The sequence below is a fragment of the Protopterus annectens genome, chromosome 5.part0 (genome assembly GCF_019279795.1).
Source record: "Protopterus annectens isolate FY-2018-M chromosome 5.part0, PAN1.0, whole genome shotgun sequence".
In the NCBI taxonomy this organism is placed as follows: Eukaryota; Metazoa; Chordata; order Ceratodontiformes; family Protopteridae; genus Protopterus; species Protopterus annectens.
This window is the reverse complement of record NC_056735.1, coordinates 1,199,135,618-1,199,154,289: the sequence shown is the minus strand read 5'-3', so window position 1 is coordinate 1,199,154,289 and position 18,672 is coordinate 1,199,135,618. Positions and strand designations below refer to the sequence as shown.

Here is an 18,672-nt window from a genome sequence, read left to right as displayed (position 1 = left end):
ACAAATATCAATGGTAAATAATACTGAGTCATATTAATTATAAATAGAAGCTTTTTAATGCAGGAAGAAAGTGATTAATCATACTATAAACTTCCCAGGTAAAGCTGATGATGATAGTGTTTCACATTTTCCCCATCCGCTTTGCATTGTAAAAAATAAGTGTTTCATTTTGGGAGAAAGAAAAAAATTGGTTTGGCAGTTATTTGAATGCATTACTTTGTCTTCCTTTTTATACTCTGCGGTGGTGGTGCTGTGGTAGCATTGTCGCCTCACAGTTAGACGTTGCCCGTTCGATTCTCAGAATGTCTTCTGTGTGTCGACATGCATGAATGGGCATTCCTTCGTTGAAGGTTGTGCATTAGGCCCGGCAAGCCAGCACGTAAAAATCTACTGCCAATCATTAGCGGACTGGAGTTCCGCTGTGGCGACCCCTAACCGGGAAAAGCCAAAAGAGACACACAAACAAACTTTGTCTTCCTTTTTATGAGAGTCAGATATCTGTGATTTTCTGGAGCTGTCTACTGTTTGCCCATTAGTCTGGTTTTCCAGGAGAAATGATGATTTGTGTGAAACAACTTGTAATATATAAATGTGTGGCTGCTGTTTGTTTTTAACTTAGCTGAAATTCTTTACCTAGACATCAGTTTTATCACAATTCAACATTTGAAGTATACATAGAAGTGGCTGTGAACTGCTGGGTTGGGTGGAGGCTCTGTTGATGAAAGTAACTGACCAACTTGACATTTGCTCAGTCTAAACATTCACCAGTCTGGCTTTGCAAGACGTGTATGCTGTTGTGAAGTAAGATGGAATACTTTGTGTTTATTAGGTGTTTGAGTGAAATAAACTTGAATTAACTGTGACTCTTGTATTTCACCACCATTACCATCAAACATCTGAGGTGTACACAGTAAAGTATATGTAATTGATGAGCACATTGCCCTCAGTGAATAAAGTGATTTACCAGTGCTGCTGTTTGATTACTATTAAGCAGCAGTCACTGATGTGGTGTGGCAGTAGTAGTGTCACATAGTGTATTGTATTTGCTGAAATCACTTTAAAACTAGTATTGCTATGGCTTGTGTGTACATGTGTAAGCTAAGTTTTCAGTACGTTTTAAATGTAAAAAGTTAGACATAATTTCTTAGATTACCGTTATATTTGTGTGTGGGGATAGGTTTCAGTGTACTTAAAGGAAAAGTCCACCCTCTCCTACAGTTTAACTCCATCTTGAGAAAGCTTTTCTCTCTAGAAAATTGTTCCAGTATTGCTTGTGTACCAGAAAACTGCTTGCGTATTATGCAACTTTCAATTTCTTGTCTTGGAATAAAAGAAAGGGGAAAGCCAAACCCACCTTTTTAAAGTTTAACATCCCACATACTTTGGAAGATGAATTTGTCTATGCCTACATGACACAGCACAGACAAGGGAAATGTATAGTTCTCCCTGTCAGGTAATGCCCACAGTCTTACACTGGCAGTTAGCCCACTGATACCAGCAGCTCAGCAACTGCTATTAAAAATAGAAAGGAGTGTTGTAAAACGGTTTCCAATTGCCTTTATTTCAAAGAAGAAGGAAAAAAACCTATTGGTGCACCCTTGTTGATAGCGTTACCATGGTCTTTCTTTCTGCATAACTGTATTGATTTGGACAAGTCTTCCTGCAGAGGACATGAAAATGGCAAGCATTTTGAATATTTTACAAGAAAAAGGTATTTTCTAATTTTTTTTTCCAAATATCACAGAAAGCATTGACAGTACATTTAAGTCCTGTTGTAAAGTAGGGTAAACAATCAGCACTGCATATCGCAGAGACTTTGTCTTAGTAATTAGAGGATCATACTTGTGATGGTGGTGTTTGCCCTGCATAATCTTAATTTTCAGTAAGCAAATCACACTTTGGGCATCTAAAAGGATGACAACCCAAGTAGCTGACCACATGTTTTGAATAGTGATCCACTCTTAAGTGATATTTTCTGTAACTGCAGCAGTGATATAAAATATTGTTAGTCTTGCACACAGTTACTGATTTGTCATGCTTAAGGATTATGGATTTGATGAAGCGTTAGTATAATGCCGTCTAACAAATCAAGGGTTAAGCAGTGCAACAGAAGTGAGAAAATGTAATGTATGAAGACATTTGTGCGTCAGTATAAAAATGTCCTAACACTATTTAAAAACATATAGTTGTACCTTTATGTTGCATTGTGCTTGTAAAATACTTTGAGCAAAAATAGCAAGCAGATTTCTCCAACATTCAAGATAACAAAAAGGTTTTACCATACAGTATAACAAAAAAACAATCCTTCTACTGCTGCAGACACTAGTGTCCGGCATAACAAGAGCTGATTAGTAGCACTTATGTTGCCATCATGAGCGTCAGCGTCACACTTTATAGGTCGCTGTCGTCGGTAGTTTGTTAGGAGCAGTATGTGTGTGAAAGCAACTGCTCATTGGCACAGTGGAGCAATGAAAAGCATTGATGTTTCACAGTGCTTTGTTCAGGTTGAATTCTTGGCTGTGGCTTTTTCTTTGTGCAGTCTGCATGCCCTCCCTGTGTCTTTTCTATTTACCCTTGTGCTTTGGTTTCCTCCAGTGCCCAGAAGACACACTGTAGAAGAATTGGTGTTCGTCCAGTTTCCCTGAAGGTGGGCTTGTCTGTGTGCATGCATGTGAGCATTTGTGTACCCTTTGATAGACCTAGGTTGTCAGTTTTTTGTGTGTGTGTGTGTAAACAGTATCACTGATTTTTATCTGTAGACACAGAAGGTAATGGCATGTACATAACCTTTTGGAAAGCAGTAAAATGATGTTTAATTTATCATTATCTTTCAAAAATAAGGCATAGACTGCATTGGAGAGCATCCAGTCTTTTAGAGCGTTTGGAGGCCTGGCAGCCCCCACACCCCAGATTGTATAAATGGGTTTTGGCATGGGTTTAATGATGGCCCTTACCTTCAACCCCCACCCACTCTAAATTCTGGACTTGCTCTAACGTGTTCACAGAATGTTGCTTTTGTTTATTTGGTAGTCATTATCTCTTTGATGTTTCTCACAAACCATGTAGGTTTGCACAGAGGTTTGCTATACAGGTTCATAGGTTGGTAGGACAGGAGGCAGTGTGAGTGTGGTTCTTGCAAAGGAGGACAAAATAGTGTGTGCATGGACTGTGTACTCTGTAGGAGTAACAGGTTGTAATACATTAATTTGATATTCTTCTTTCATTTTCCTTATACAGGTGATTATGTTTTGGGGGTAGAAATAAGGAGGCATACTGTGTATATATGTCTAACAGCAATATGAAATATGTTACTGTGTTCTGCTTCTACTTTCAGTTTTGTTCCAGTCTTGACATCAGAGGGGTGTATAGAAGGTGGCTGCATTTTGGAAGCAAGGGTGAGGAGACATGCTGTGTATATGTATGACAGCAGTCACTTAAAATAAATGACTGTGGCCATTTATGCCTTTGTCTTCATCCCAGTCTAATACCAGAGAAATACACAGAAAGTGACTGTCCAAGAGTTAGGGAGGCAGGCACTATTCCTAAGGAGGGCTTATGTATCATCATGAGCCATTAGCTTTTCAGTTTAGTGTGAGGTACTGTTAACCAGCTTTGAGCATTGAGCCTTGGAATTTCTTTCTTTACACTTAATTTTTTTCATGCCATCACATGCTCTAAGATGTAGCTCATAGCATCTATAATAACTCCTCTATCTGTAAATCCTGGCTTAATTCTGTTATCTCCTACACAATTGTTACAGTGCAGTGTTGTCCAGTTAGGATATGTTGAAAAGATGCAAGGAAAAATAAAATTAAACAGTAACACTGATTTTTTTTCCCTTCATTGAATTTTTATCAAGGCCATCATTGGATGAAAAAGTTCATTTACAAAAAGAAAGAAAGCTGTGTACCTCACAGCATCTAGAAAACCATGCCGTCTTGAAAAAGCTGAAGTGTAAGGCTAAGTCTCAGGAAAAAGAAGAAAAAAGTGATTTCTATGCTGTGGGGAGGTCAGCACACATCCTACACCACCTCTCACAGACCATCCTTAATGAAACCATCATTCTAGGGGACGTAAACATAGATTGGCTTACAATTCATACTCCTCAAACTACCTATTGTATCAAGCTACATGGATTTAAGCAACTAATCACTTCCCCTACCCATATTAGGAAGTCACACCTGCCGCAGTCTCTCCTGGACTGGATTTTGGTGTCTCATCCCCAAAATTACCACATCCCTCACATTGTACCAAATACCCTTAGTGACCACTGTCCTATCGTAGTAAATAGACGCACTACCCATTTCACCAGACCTTTCAGGTTTATCACCTCCTGCAAAACCTCATCCTTTAGTCCAGACTCTTTCGTAGACCAACTCTCTAATATTAACTGGTCCCATCTCACTACACCCCTTCGATGAGGCTGTCCACTCTTTCAGCTCTACTTTTCTAAACATCATCAACTCCCTAGCTCCCCTCCGTACTATCAGAATCAAAGCAAACACTGCTCCTTGGCTGACCAAACATACTAGAGCCTTAATGAAAAGACATGACAAGATATGGAAGTTATGGACCAAAACAAAGACCCCCCTTCTCTCCTACAGACTTACAAAGAACTTAGAAATCAAATAAAAAAAAATATCAACAAAGACAGGATCAGCTTCTATGCAAACCCTCCCACTACCCTAAAATTTGACCCTAAAAAATTCTGGAACTCAATCAATCATATACTGCATCCAGGAAACCCTTCCCCTCCCAACCCATGCCCAAATAAAACTTTTGAAGAAACTGCCACTGAATTTAACAAACTGCCACTGAATTTAACAATCATTTTATTAATTCAGTAACTACCATAATTAATGACATCCCATCTAGTAAAAATACTAAAAACCCCACTTTTCTCATCTTCCCGTACTTCTCCTTCTAACTCTTTCTCTCTTACATCTGTTTCAACTAAATATATTAAATGTCTACTCTCTAAACTCAAACCCTGCTCCCCCTCAGCTGATAACCTACCCTCTTACTTCCTACATATAGCTGCTGAAACCCTAGCCTATCCAGTATCCATCTTGATCAACTGGGGCCACTGCTCTTCAATATTTTCACCAACCTACTTTACACTTCTTGTCCCAACTCCACACTTGTACAATATGCTGATAATTCTACAGTCATCACCATTGCTGACAATCCATCTGACATCCACTCTACTACCCAAGCATCATTCAACACCATAGAGTCATGGCTTTGTGACAACAAATTAATTCTCAACCCTAAAAAAACTAAGCTCCTACTCTTCCTCCCAAAAAACCTCATCAATCTCAAAACAACATTTTCCATCCTATCTAGCAATAACACTGCCATTACCTCTGATCCTAGCACTAAACTGCTAGGAGTCATAATAGATGATCAGCTTAAATTTGGTCTGCAAATCACCACCTCTATCAAAAAGACTCACCAGAAACTCGGACTCCTTTACCGAAACAAAAGACATTTAACCAACTCAGCCAGAATAACTCTCTCCCATGCATTTCTTCTTTCCACCCTCCTTTATAGCTCTCAGTTGTACACAAATCTTAACATCACACTCATAACCAGACTTGAAACTGCGTACAATAAAGTTGCCAGATTTTCTGCAAACCAAACCTACAAATCACACCATTGCCTATCTCTTAAAAAGTTGCAATGGCTAGAATTCCCTCATTTGCTGCTACTACAGCAAGTGTTAAGTATCGACTCCATCCTCTATCTACCATCTTTCTGCCCTAGCCTTCAATCAATTATAACCAAGTATTCCCCAACCAGGACATTACGTAGCTCAGACCAAGACTTCCTACAGACCTACAAACCCAAAATCAAATCAGGGTGTTTACTTTATAACTATAACCCTGCTGCAACTTGGAACCAACTACCCCTAGAAATTAGGTCCCTTAACCAAACAAAACATTTCAAACTAGACACTCGGGAATATCTAATAGATAAATGGTCCTGCCGTTGTAGTCATCCTCCCTGAAACTACCTAACCCTAGCTTGTCTCTCATCCCTTTTGTGTCTTCCACTGTCTGTCTTAATATCCATCTACCTCTCTGTCTCATTATTTAACCTCTACATTACCTTACTACTCCATCTGTACCTATACTGTATATAACTACTTAGAAATAATGAACATGGTTTTCCCTACATTGACATTGTACCTAAGTTTTTGTTGTAAAAATTCTGACATTGTACTCTACTGCTTTTTTGTATGATTTGTTGTTAATGCTTTTTGCAGTTTGATCTCTAACATTTGTACCCAACTGTTTTCTGTAAAACTTTATTGTAAAATGTTATTTCTCTAATTGTTTTAGCTGTTAATGCAATTTTCTTGCTGACTTTATATATAAAATGTTAATACTGATTGCGGAGCTTTTCTCCTCGGGTCTCCACTGAAAACGAGCTAACCCGGTTAACAAATGTAAAATAAATAAATAAATTTGTTTCCCCTTCTACTAAAATAAAGTGAACTGCGGTACAGTGGTTGTACTGGACATTCCGATCAGTTAATAAGTTAGTAGCCTCATTGTTTTTTTTTTTTTGTGATGGATCACTAAATGCTGTTTCAGGACCGCTGTTGTACAGTTAGATTGTAATGGCATAGTCCTAATGTACTGTTATCACTGCAGATGGCTGATAAGAATAAAGAGGAAACATCCCTGTTTTGCATGTTATCTACATATGTTTGCAGTAGGCCCAGTGAGATAAATATTGGATAGTATCTGCTAACCCAAAAATTGAAGGAATGAGACCAGGCTTTGGAGAATTTCTTTGGTGATAAATACTATGGGAAGCTAACTATTAGAAGTAGTGTCAGGACTATTGGAAGGCCGGACATGAAGCTCTACTTGGGGGGGCTTGCTTTGCCTTTGTAAGTATATACCTTTTGGATAAGCCTTGAGTAATATTACCAGCACACCTTCTTAAAGGTTTACATTAAGTCTCATGAAGAAAACATTTGTTTTGTCAGGCATACAGTGTTACTAGTATCTACAGGGTAGAGAGCTATGTAGTTAAACTATTTGGACAAAAACAGAGTTGGGCCACATGTAGCAGTGATTCTTTCAATTTTTACTGCTTACCAAGTCAAAGTGAAAGATTTTCGGCACCTCAGCCACAGGAAAAATGTAGGAAGAATACAACTAAAGTTACTAGAAATGTGAAAACGTCTGAAAATACTTTGGAATCTTGTCAGACCAGAATCACTGTGTGGGTGATTTGAATGAAAACTGACAAAAATATTCTATCTCCTCCTGTCATGCTGCTAACAGTTGAGAAACTACTGTTTATCTGCTTACCCACTGGAATATGAAAGTCTCTTGCTTAGGGTCACTAGGTAATGTGCAAGGCTGCAGTAACCTTTTCTGTATTGTCCTGAATATGTTGATGCTGAGACAGATGGGTGCTAACCACAGCTGTTTGCAGTCAGTCTCAGCCATTGTTCAGCTTCACATTCCTCTGGGTTGAATCATCGATCTTCCGATAAAGTTACCCCTCCCATTCTCATAGTCTGGTCTGTAAACACCTGATACTCCCAAAGTGCCGTTCATAGTTTTACTTGTTGCAGTCTTGTAATGTCATCTAATCACATAGTAGGTTGAACACCTGGAGTGCTTACTAAAGTTTGGATTAACGAAAAATCTGTGTCTGCTTTTAAATGTAGGTGACGCAATGTGATGAGACAAGCTTTTTGCATACACTTAACCTCTTTCATGTACTGATATCCGCTGCCAGGCAACCACTCGATGCCATAGACTGAAAGAGATGAAAAGGTCACTGCCATGATGAACTTTGTTGTGCTCTGCCTGATGTCGTAATGGGTTAGTTCTTTGCATTAGCTTAAGGCTGGAAAGGACCCAGAGGGGTACAGGTAAGGGTTGTGGGATGGCATGATACAGGGCTAAGTAGAACAACACTGCAGGATTATCTTGTTAAAAGGAGCAGTTAAATAGTTAAAATAAAATTACATTTTTAAAATTTCAATCAACATAGCTGCTTGCACCCTGCAGTTGACGTTTCCTTGTTGTTAACACAATGAGACATGCAATAGACTGCACTGCAGAATGTGTTTTTCTAAGTTTCATTCTTTTTGCAGGTTTCACAGCCCTTGCTCAGCTAAGCAGAATTGTAAAAGGCTAAGTGCTAAAAGGGTTTACAAGATGGTTTGTTTACAGCGGTCTTCTTTTCTTTCTATGGAATTTTCTATTCTAAATGAGTGGCATTCATTGGTGCACCAGTAACATTTCCCATCCAGTTGAGTTGGCAGGTGCAAACTAGACTACACTTGATATATGCCCAACATTACTGTGTCTCTGTCTTTGTCCAGGTAAAAAAAATCACTGATACTTTTTACACACACTGTCACTGACCCTGAAAAGCCAGGTCCATCACATTCCTTATCCTCTTGAGCCAGCAGGTAGCCGCTAGATTACTCCTGATTTCTGCATCTTGTGTACCTTCCCCACTGACTTGAGATTGCATTTCCCACTACTGATTGATATTTTCCACAATGGTTAGGAATATCACTGATTTAACTGTAGTCCTTAACTTGAGGGTTTTACTTAGTTCTGTGCAATCTGGCATGTACTGAGCAGCCCCAGTAACTATTTTCCCGTTTGGTTTTGCCTAACCAGTTATATACATCTAGTTTCAGGAGGATTCATCCAGCAGGTATGTTTACAGAATTATCGATAAGCATCCTCTTTTTGTTAGAAGTTTTAGAAGATGGCTGCAGGACTCAATGTCAGCACATGCTTACTACCCATGCAAAGCAATCTGCTACCCTAGTGCCAGCTGATTTATGATGGAATTAGCTCTCGAATGCGCTGTCAACTTCAGGTGTGTGTATGTGTATGTTTGTTAATTTATGTCCTCTGCTAAGAAAAAGGTACACGCATGAGAAGTGGCTATCAAAAAGAATGCTTTGCATATGTCACCATTTCTAGTAGGAAAGGGAACAAGAGTCTGCTGTCCGATTGTGGCTGTGATGGTGGTCTAACACTGCTGTTGTTTATTTATCACTTTGGGGAGAAGTGAATTTTTCTGTGTGATTGGCCCTTAACGTGTATAAATTATATATATAAAGGTGTGTAACCTCTCTCTCTGTCTGGGGGCAGATGGGTATTGGGAACGTGAGGGGTGGAAACTGACTCACGGAAGAGGGAAGAGAATGTTTTAGCCGGATACTTTTTCCAGCGTGGGCTTGTTTTCAGTGTTTCATAAGCCTTCTCTTATCAAAACTGTATTTGCTTAACATATGTAGTGTGGTTTGTAAATGTAAAGTGCCTTCAGTTTTTTTGATGAGCGAAAGCTGTGAGAAAGCTGGAAGATGAGTTGGAAATAATGGGAAGGAGTAGCAGATGTGGTAAAGAAAGACCAAACTTTGGTAGGCACTTTTTCCCCTGTCAGGCAGAGCTATAGAGACTTGCATGGGTGTGCACAAAATAATTGAAAAACTTAAGTGCATCTAAGGGAAGAGAAGGGCACAGCCTATAAGGCGTATACGTTGTCTAACAGTGTTGAGGGTTTGTACTGTACTGTCCTTTTTAGAAGCATGTTGTTGAGTGTGATAACCATATGCTTAAGTTTCATGTAATACTTCATGATCCAGTCTGGATGATGATTATGCATCTGTTTATCCAAAATAACTTTAAATGTATGTGCAGTTCTGTATTTGGTTTCTGTGATCTTTGCTCCAAAGTATTTTTTTTTGGTGGCAAAATATGGGGTTAGCAGCATCAGACAATAGGAATTCTAGAATGGTGTTGCTTTCTTAATTGCTGAGAAAAGATGTAAAGCTGTTGGAAATTTTTGATTTAACACATCATGATGTAATGTGTGTCTTGTAATGTTGAAACAGGACGGTTAGTGTTTTTTCTCCAGTCAACTTCAATGTTAAGTGTTGTTGTTTCGAGCGTATGACTTCCCTAAGGATTAGACATTTTGGTTTTAGTTAATTGTGTGTGTTTGATCATCAAGCACAGTAAAATAAAAACTACAGCATGGCTTCACAAGGACCACACAAGTGAACCTTTGCCAAATTCCATTTATGTAGACTTGCTGTTTTTCAAAGTACATTTCATTGAACAAATGTGTGTTCACACAGATGTGAACCAGTGACATTATTAGGAAAACTTTAAAACAATGTAATATCCCATTAAAAATTAATTCCTCAATACAAGTATGAAGTCAGACTCCTTTCAGACGTTCAGACTAGAACATAAAATTTTTCTGTTTATCCTGCATAGTTGTGTCACCCAGTGTTAGCTTCCTTGTTCTTCAAATTTGATGTGCTTCACTCATATTTATTGACCCAAAGAAACTGCCATCTCCAATCTAAACAAAATCTGTACGCTTTTCCTTCTGCCCCTTCTCGGTGTTTTAACACCCAACTTTGAAGCTTTCCTGAACAGGGATCAGATCTGGTCCATGGCAGTGAGAGCACCAAATCCTAACCACTAGACCACCCAAACCCTTTCCCTCACTAGATCTTTCTTTAGAGCCTTCTCACCACATTGTCTTTTCCTTCATCTCTATAATGTTGTCTATAAAACATTTTCCTTAAGTCCATAATCTGCCTCCTGGCCCAACAATTTTGGACAAAGACAAAATAATGTGGTTAGAGGTCTAAAATCGGAAACGCATTTTAAATATTGCTTTTACAGACTTGCAGGCTTTGCATTAGTGTGCATTTTCTGAAGAATATGAAATCTAAAACTCAAACATAGGTTCATAGGTAGGTACTAGGCTATCGGCCCAAGGGCCTAAGTAAGCCTTGCCAACAAGGTTCCCTGGCTTACGACACCCAAGAAAGTTATTTTCCTGTGCCCCTGTCGAGCAGAGCCATAGACGTGATCCCCGGGGTGTATTTCCTATTTCCCATCCACTCATCAGGATTTTTCTTGAAGAGTGCTAATGAGGAACTTTGCTTGACATAGATGGGTAGCTTGTTCCAGAGTATGGCAAGTCTCTGAGACAGGAATCTATCCCTCCAGCATGTCCTGTTTATTGTGATGACAAGGTTTAGGTCCCTAGAGCTTGTAGCTCGGAGGGATTGGGATTTCTTTAGGTGTAGCATGTCCAACAGCTCTGGTTTTGACATAGCCTTATATGTTAGGCAGAGATCACCTCGGAGTAGGTGATATGCTATGGAGTAAAGCTGGTGTTTTTTGAGAGGGTCAGTGTAGGGCATCTGTTTGAGGCCAGTAATCCTCATTGTGAGGTACTTCTGTTGCCTTTCCAGCTGCTGCAGATGTCTTGTGAGGTACATTCCAAAATGGGGCGTTGTACTCTATAATGGGTCTGAGTGTCGAGTAGAGGGGAACAATGACCTCTTTTTTTTTTTTTTTCCTGGATGCGAACCCTTTTGTGATGAGGTGTTGCCACGTAGAAAGATTTCCTGACTACTGTGGCGATGTGATTATCAAAGGAGAGACTACTGTCCACTTGGGTCCCAAGGTCTCTTATCACACATTCGGCGTTAAGTAGACTGCTGCCTATGTGGTAGTTCATGGGTACAGAGTTTTTACCAAAGGGGATGACAGTGCACTTTTTGGCATTGAGCTTGAGGCCATGGCTCAAACACCAGGCATTTGTCTCAGTGAGGCCCTTCTGTAGGATGTCCACATCATTTGGGGACGCTACTATGGCTCCTAGTTTGCAGGAGCCATAGGCCTTCTGTGTTAGCCTGTACTTCAGAGAAGTAGATACCAAACAGGAGACAGGACTGAACCCTGTGATACTTCACTTGTCACTGGTTTGAGGTCAGATTTGGAGTCTGCAACTTTTACAGTGTGGTCTCTCTCAGTGAGCCAGTTGGCAACCCACCTTGTTACCTAGTTTAGTGAGTTTAGTTGTAATTCTAGAATGGGGGATGGTGTCGAAAGCCTTGGAGAGGTGAACCACCTTACCCTCGCCTACGGCTTTGATGACAGCCTCAAAAAAGTTGATCAGGTTCAGGAGGCATATTCTGCCTTTCACAAACCCGAACTGGGTGGGGTCCAGAGTTTGGAGGTTATCAATGTCTTTGTTTATGAGTTCCATGATGATACGTACCATGGCCTTACAGACTAGGCTCGTCAGGCTAATAGGGCAATAGTTCCCGGGATCAGTGGTGGCTCCACTTTGTGGAGTGGGATAACTGTTGTGCGCTATTCAGTGGGCACAAAGCCTGACGTGAGGCTATGATTGAACATGGTGCTTAGGTGGGGAGCCAGTTTGTTCTGAAGTTTGTGTAAAATACAGCCTGGGATGTTGTCCGGTCCTATGGATACTGTGTTTTTGGCTTTAGAGAGTGCAGCTTTTACCTGTGTAGTTGTGATTACAAGGACTCTGTGTGAAGATTGGACAAAGACAGACAAAGGCTGCCAGCCTAGTCAAATATAATTTGATACATAATTCTATCAGCTGTATAAATAAATGTAAAGTACAGGCTTGTGTTTTTAAATGTAAGAAAACACTGTAAAATGTGAACTTCAAGATTGTTGCAACATTGCCATCTGCTGTAAGGAAAACCAAGACAAGTATTTCGAATGTGTCTTTTAAAGTTGAAAAGATCTTATGAATCTCTCTAATGTTTTACAAGTCGGTTCTAGTGTGTCTGGATGAAGGTTTCATGCCCATTGTTTTAAGGCTAAAGTTTATGACCAGAATTTACATGTGGATGGTGCTTTACTGCTCTGGTTTCTGCTAGAGTATACATGTGATATGTATTTTTATTGCTGTAAGTTTATGAGCAGGTGTTAGATTGCTAAATAATGCAGTTTGTGGCCTGAGAACTCAGACCAGGTGTCAAGATGATGCAATATGAATACTGGGAAAACCTAAGTGTCAAAATGATGTAATTTGGGAGGGCCTCAGCAGAGCTGTTGGTTAGTGTTTAAAAACTATTGTTCAGTGAGAGACTGGGAGCATTTTGATCATGGATATCTAACTCAGCACTCTATGTAAGTTTAAGCACTGTGATTTCTTACAGGAATAGTTAAAGCTAGTAAAGATTTAATTAGGTATTTTTATTTGAAATCAGACTTGTACTACTGTATTATTTTAAGTTTCTGTGTGATCTCTGAACTCTTGGATATCTATGTGGTGTAGTAGTTTTGTCTTGTGTTTTAATTATTTATTATTAAATATTTTTTTAAATTTTCTACCTGTGGCGGGTTTATGTAGAGATAAAGTATGGTTTAGAGTACATTATATATTTATAGAGTTTATTGTAATAAGCCCTTCCAATAAGCCTGGAGACTGATTAGTCATACTACCATTGGATTATAATATTGCACAGTAATAATTGGACACCCTTTTAAGGGCCTTTTAGTAGCTGATAATTAACTGGGTGGTGGCAGGAATTACTACCGTATGGTCTGGGTAATAGGGGCACAGCTGGAGAACATGTGCCAGCCTTTTCCCAGGAAAGTGTGTGTGGTTGTATAACCTCTTCTCAAATTGTGTGTGTGTGTGTGTGTGTGTGTGTGTGTGTGTGTGTGTGTGTGTGTGTGTGTGTGTGTGTGGATCAGCTACTTGGGCAGAGACACGAAGCACTGGTTGGGCAGAGAGGGTACTGGAGGTTTTAGCTTGCCCAGTTAGGCTGAGACCTGGACCCTATAGCTGTGCCAGTGCGGAGTCTTATTGGGGACCTGGTAAGCAAAGAAGCAACCAGACCCAGACTGACTATGATCTCTGTGTGCACTTAAGGGAAATTGTACTTTACTGTGTGTATTAATTATCCTTTCCTCTTAGCGGAGATGACCTCCCAGGTGTTAGTGGTGAGGATTGAGGCTCCTTGATTGCTGGGCCAGGGCACGGCCGTCACATATTGGTTGCAGTGGTTGGGATATCCTATCACATTTGGTTTGCAGTGGTGGGATTTACTAAATACACTAATTGGCTTGTGTGGTGCGGGTAGAGCAAATTCCTGTAGCTTATATACAGTGATCTCTCAAAGTGTTTTGTACCCTAAAACAGCCACGCAGTGTATACTCAGAGTTCAGATCACAATTGTTTTATTTCTTTTGTTAGCTTAGTGTTGGTCAGGGTGAGCAGGCGGCATGTCAGCAGAAGAGTATGGTAAGCTGACAAGGAGCCAGCTGGCAGAGATGTGCCAGGCTAGGGGGTGGTGCATGCAAACCTGACTAAGGCAGACCTGATTGCAGCCTTGGTTACAGCTGCATCAGAAAACAGCAGCCTGGAGGACAATCAGACTGACAGTGGAGCTACAATATCCTCGGAGAATGGACAGCTCAACCTTTCTGCAGTGGACTTAAAAATCCAGCTGGAGCTAGAGAGAGGTGAGTTGGAGGCTAGACGTATGGAACTAGAAGCAGCCGAGAAAATGAGGAGTCTACATGCTGAAGAACAGGAATGGCAGAGAAAGCATGAGAGGGAAATGCTGACTCTTCGCCAGAGTCATGGAGGTAATGGGGAAGGGACTAACCGGACCCCAGAAGCACAAAAGGTCAGTAAATTTCTTGCACAGTTTAAAGAGGGGGATCATTTTGATAGCTTCATTCATATGTTTGAGCGGGTATGTAAGCGGTATGAAGTTGACCAAAGGCTCTGGGTACGGTTCCTGACCCCCCTTACTCCATGCTAAAGCTGTAACGTCTTTAGCAAAAATGCATGACACTGACTGTTCTGATTATACTGCTGTAAAAAGACATTTATTAGAATGTTTTAAGATAATAACCAAAATGTATAGGAAAAAGTTTTGTGAGCATAGATGCAAGGCAGATGAAAATGTATGTGAATATGTTGTTGAACTGAGCACTTATTTTCATAGCTGAGTGAGTGGATGTCAGGTCACCACTTTTGAAGGGCTGGCAGACCTTTTGGTAAGAGAACAAGCCCTTAGCATTTTGCCTGAGGACATGAGGATCTGGTTAGCTGATAAACAGTGTTCTACTTCAGAGGAGTTGGGGAAGAAGGGAGACCTATACCTAGCAAACAGGGCAGCCCTGCACAGGAAAGAAACCCCCAGTACTGCTCATGGGTCTGAAGAAACCCATGGTGGGCAGCGCAGACTGCCCCAGCAGAATCCGCCAGTAGCAGGGGAAGCCACTAGTTCAGGTACACATCCAGGACCTAGGGTGAAATGTTTTGAATGCAACCAGTGGGGCCATGGGGCATACAGATGTCCACAGAGGCAAGGTGGCGAACCAAAGGTGAGGGAGCCAGTAAGTGGGAAAGACAAAATGCCAATAGAGGGTTGTCTTGAGATAACCGGGGTATGGAACTGCAGATGTCCTGAGAGGGAAAGATTTGGATGAGGCAGTACTATGTACTTATGTAGTTACAAGCAGTCAGGCTAGGAGACAAGCATGTGAGTCTGATAGCCTGGGGGGAACCCAGACAGACTGCATACTTGCAGGCAGGACTGGTGAGGTGGTTACCTCAGTAAGGGAGCTACTCGGTTGCAGTGAGACTGAAAGTGAGCCACAGCTGCATGTGGGTACTGATGGTCCCTTGGACAATGTGACTGCAAAGGTAGAGGTGAGTAGTAGTACCCAGGCTGACAGTGAGGCACCACTGTCAGAGGATGCCAGACTTCCTGTGGAAGGGGAGCTGGGAAAGGTTACAAGGAGAGACTTGAGACAGGCTTAGCTCTCAGACCCTACATTGCCAGGCCTGAAGCAGGTAGCTAGGGGGGCACCTGATTCTCAAGGGAAGGGGGGAACTGTATACTGGAACAAAGGGTTACTGTACAGAGAGTGGACCCCTGAGGGGGTGCTAGAAAGTGAGAGAGTACAGCAGTTGGTAGTGCCTAGAGCTTACCGTCTGGTGCTTCTAGCCATAGCCCATGATATTCCCTTTGCAGGTCATATGGGCATAAAATGTACAAAGAGGCATATTATGCAAAACTTCTATTGGCCTGGAATTTCCAGAGATGTAACAAGGTACTGCAGGACCTGTGAGCAGTGCCAAAAGGTGGGCAAGGCAGTAGACAAGGTGTGAGCTCCTTTGCTGCCTTTGCCTGTGATTGAGGAGCCATTTCAGAGGGTAGCTATGGATATTGTGGGTCCTCTGAATACCCCAAGTTCCACAGGGAAAAAAGTATTTCCTAGTGATTGTAGATTATGCTGCACGATACCCTGAGGTAGTGGCTTTGTCCTCCATTGAGGCCGAGAATGGCAAATGCTTTGCTAGAGATTTTCAGCAGGGTAGGTTTCCCAAAATAAATACCCTCTAACAGAGGTGCCAATTTTATGTCAGACATGCTGGCTTGTCTGTGGAAGTCCTGTGGGGTGAAGCACGTGAAGACCACCCCCTACTATCCCCAAACGAATGGCCTTGTTGAGCGGTTAAACTCAACAATCAAATCCATGCTACTGGCATTTGCAGATCAGTTTAAGAGGGAGTGGGACAAATATTTGCCCCATCTGTTTGCTTACAGAGAGGTTCCCCAGGAATCCACAAGTTTTTCACCCTTTGAGCTGCTGTATGGGCGTAGGCTGAGGGGACCTCTAGATTTAATTTGAGATGAGTGGGAAGGTAAGTGTGAGTCTCACAAGGAGTCTGTTGTGGCATATGTCCTGAACCTCAGGACAAGGCTCAGGGAACTCATGGACCTGGCCCAGGAGAACCTGGCAGAAGCCCAACAACAGAAAAAGGTGTGGTATGACAGGAATGCTCAAGTTAGAGAGTATGCTGTAGGGCAGCAGGTGATGGTTGTCATTCCTGTCAGACACAACAAGTTGCAAGCAGCTTAGGAGGGACCCTACAAGGTGGTAAGAAAGGTAAGTGATGTTAACTACATGGTGGAACTGCTAGGCAGAAGGCAGGGGCACAAATGGTACCATGTTAACATGATAAACCTTACCATGATAGGGAGGCCCTTGTGCTGAGCATTTGCAGTGGATTGCAGGAGGAGTCTGAGGGATATCTGGGGGCTGATCTCCTCAGCGAGGCCCGGGTTGACACCTCGGTGGAAGGGGTAGCAATATCCCGGCAGCTTTCTCCAACCCAGGTTCGAGAAATCCAAGCAGTGTTGCAGGAATTTCGGGACGTGTTCACTGGGAAACATGGGTGGATACAGGACCCCAAAGGCCTGTCAGGCAGGCCCCTTTTAGGGTGCCTGAAAGAGTCAAACAGACTCTGAGGGAAGAGGTACATGAGATGTTGGAACTAGGGGTGATTCAGAAGTCCAACAGTCCCTGGGCCTTCCCAGTGTTACTGGTGCCAAAGAAGGATGGCAACACCAGGTTCTGTGTGGATTACAGGAAATTAAATAGTCACACAGCAGCAGATGCTTACCCCATGCCTAGGACAGATGAGGCCCTAGAGCAGCTTGCAACCATTGATCTTACCAAGGGTTACTGGCAGGTGCCCTTGACTCCCAGTGCTAGAGAGAAGTCAGCCTTTGTGACTTCTTTTGGATTGTACAAGTTCACAAAGATGCCCTTTGGGATGAAGAATGCCCCAGCGACTTTCCAGAGGCTGGTAGATCATATCTTAGCAGGAGCAGGAGGGTTTGCCCTTGCTTTCATAGATGATATTGCTATCTACAGCCATTCTTGGCAAGAGCACCTTCAGAATGTCAAGGAGGTGCTGGGCAGACTAGAGGGCAGGGTTGACCATTAAGCCGAGCAAATGTCAGGTGGGTATGGCAGAGGTCCCCTCCTAGGACATAGAGTGGGGAGTGGTAAGATAAGGCCAGAACCTGCCAAAGTGGAAGCCTTTCAGGCATGGCCTGCACCTGTTACCAAAAAGCAAGTGAGGGCATTCTTAGGGGCAGCAGGGTACTACAGAAAGTTTGTTCCCAATTATAGTACCATAGCTGCACCTCTCACAGACCTGACAAGGGAGAACAGGCCAGATAAGGTAGTGTGGACCCCAGCATGTGAGCAGGCATTTCAGATGCTTAAGGAAGCTTTGGGAGGACCCCCTGTGTTAGCCAGTCCAGACTGTAGCAAATAATTTGTTGTGCAGGTGGATGCTTCAAACTATGGAGTGGGGGTTGTACTTAGCCAGATTTCTTCAGAGGGAGAAGACCACCCAGTGGTTTATTTGAGTCGTAGGCTCCAACCCAGGGAGGAATGCTATGCAGCGGTAGAAAAAGAATGTCTAGCCATAGTGTGAGCAGTGCAAAAACTTCAGCCTTATCTGTATGGAAGAAAATTCACTGTGATGACAGATCACAACCCTCTAACATGGTTAAACAGAGCCAGTCAGCAAAATGCCAAGTTGCTAAGATGGAGCCTGGGGTTGCAAGCATATGATGTCAGTGCAGCACCGCAGTGGGAGTAGCAATGCCAATGCAGATGGGCTCCCAAGACAGGGAATGGGTTGAGGTACACCCAAATAGACCTGACACTCTCAAGCGATGTTTCTCAAGGGGCACTTGAAAAACTTGCTTCAGTTCCCCAGGGACAAGATATGTGAACATTGGACAAAGACAGACTAAGGCTGCCAGCCTAGTCAAATAGAATTTGATACATAATTCTATCAGCTGGTATAAGTAAGTGTAAAATACAGGCTTGTGTTTTTAGATGTAAGAAAACACTGTAAAATGTGAACTTCAAGATTGTTGCAATATTGCCATCTGCTGTAAGGAAAACCAAGCCAAGTATTTCAAATCTGTCTTTTAAAGTTGAAAAGATCTTATGAATCTCTTTAATGTTTTACAAGTCGGTTCCAGTGTGTCTGGAT

The 18,672-nt window shown here is 41.9% G+C and overlaps 1 protein-coding gene across 4 annotated transcripts in view; it reads left to right on the top strand.

The window, feature by feature from the left end:
• TFDP2 (transcription factor Dp-2) overlaps positions 1-18,672 on the top strand; it is a 1,395,463-nt gene that overhangs the window by 14,296 nt on the left and 1,362,495 nt on the right. Inside the window, exon 1 of one of the 4 annotated variants that reach the window (XM_044071067.1) lies at positions 7,668-7,689. The exons of 2 other annotated variants lie outside the window; for them this stretch is intronic. The gene's annotated coding sequence lies outside the window, so the exon portion shown is untranslated. Of the gene's footprint in view, positions 1-7,667; positions 7,690-7,765; positions 7,901-18,672 lie in introns of those variants that run through there. One more of the 4 variants, XM_044071066.1, reaches the window with a different exon arrangement.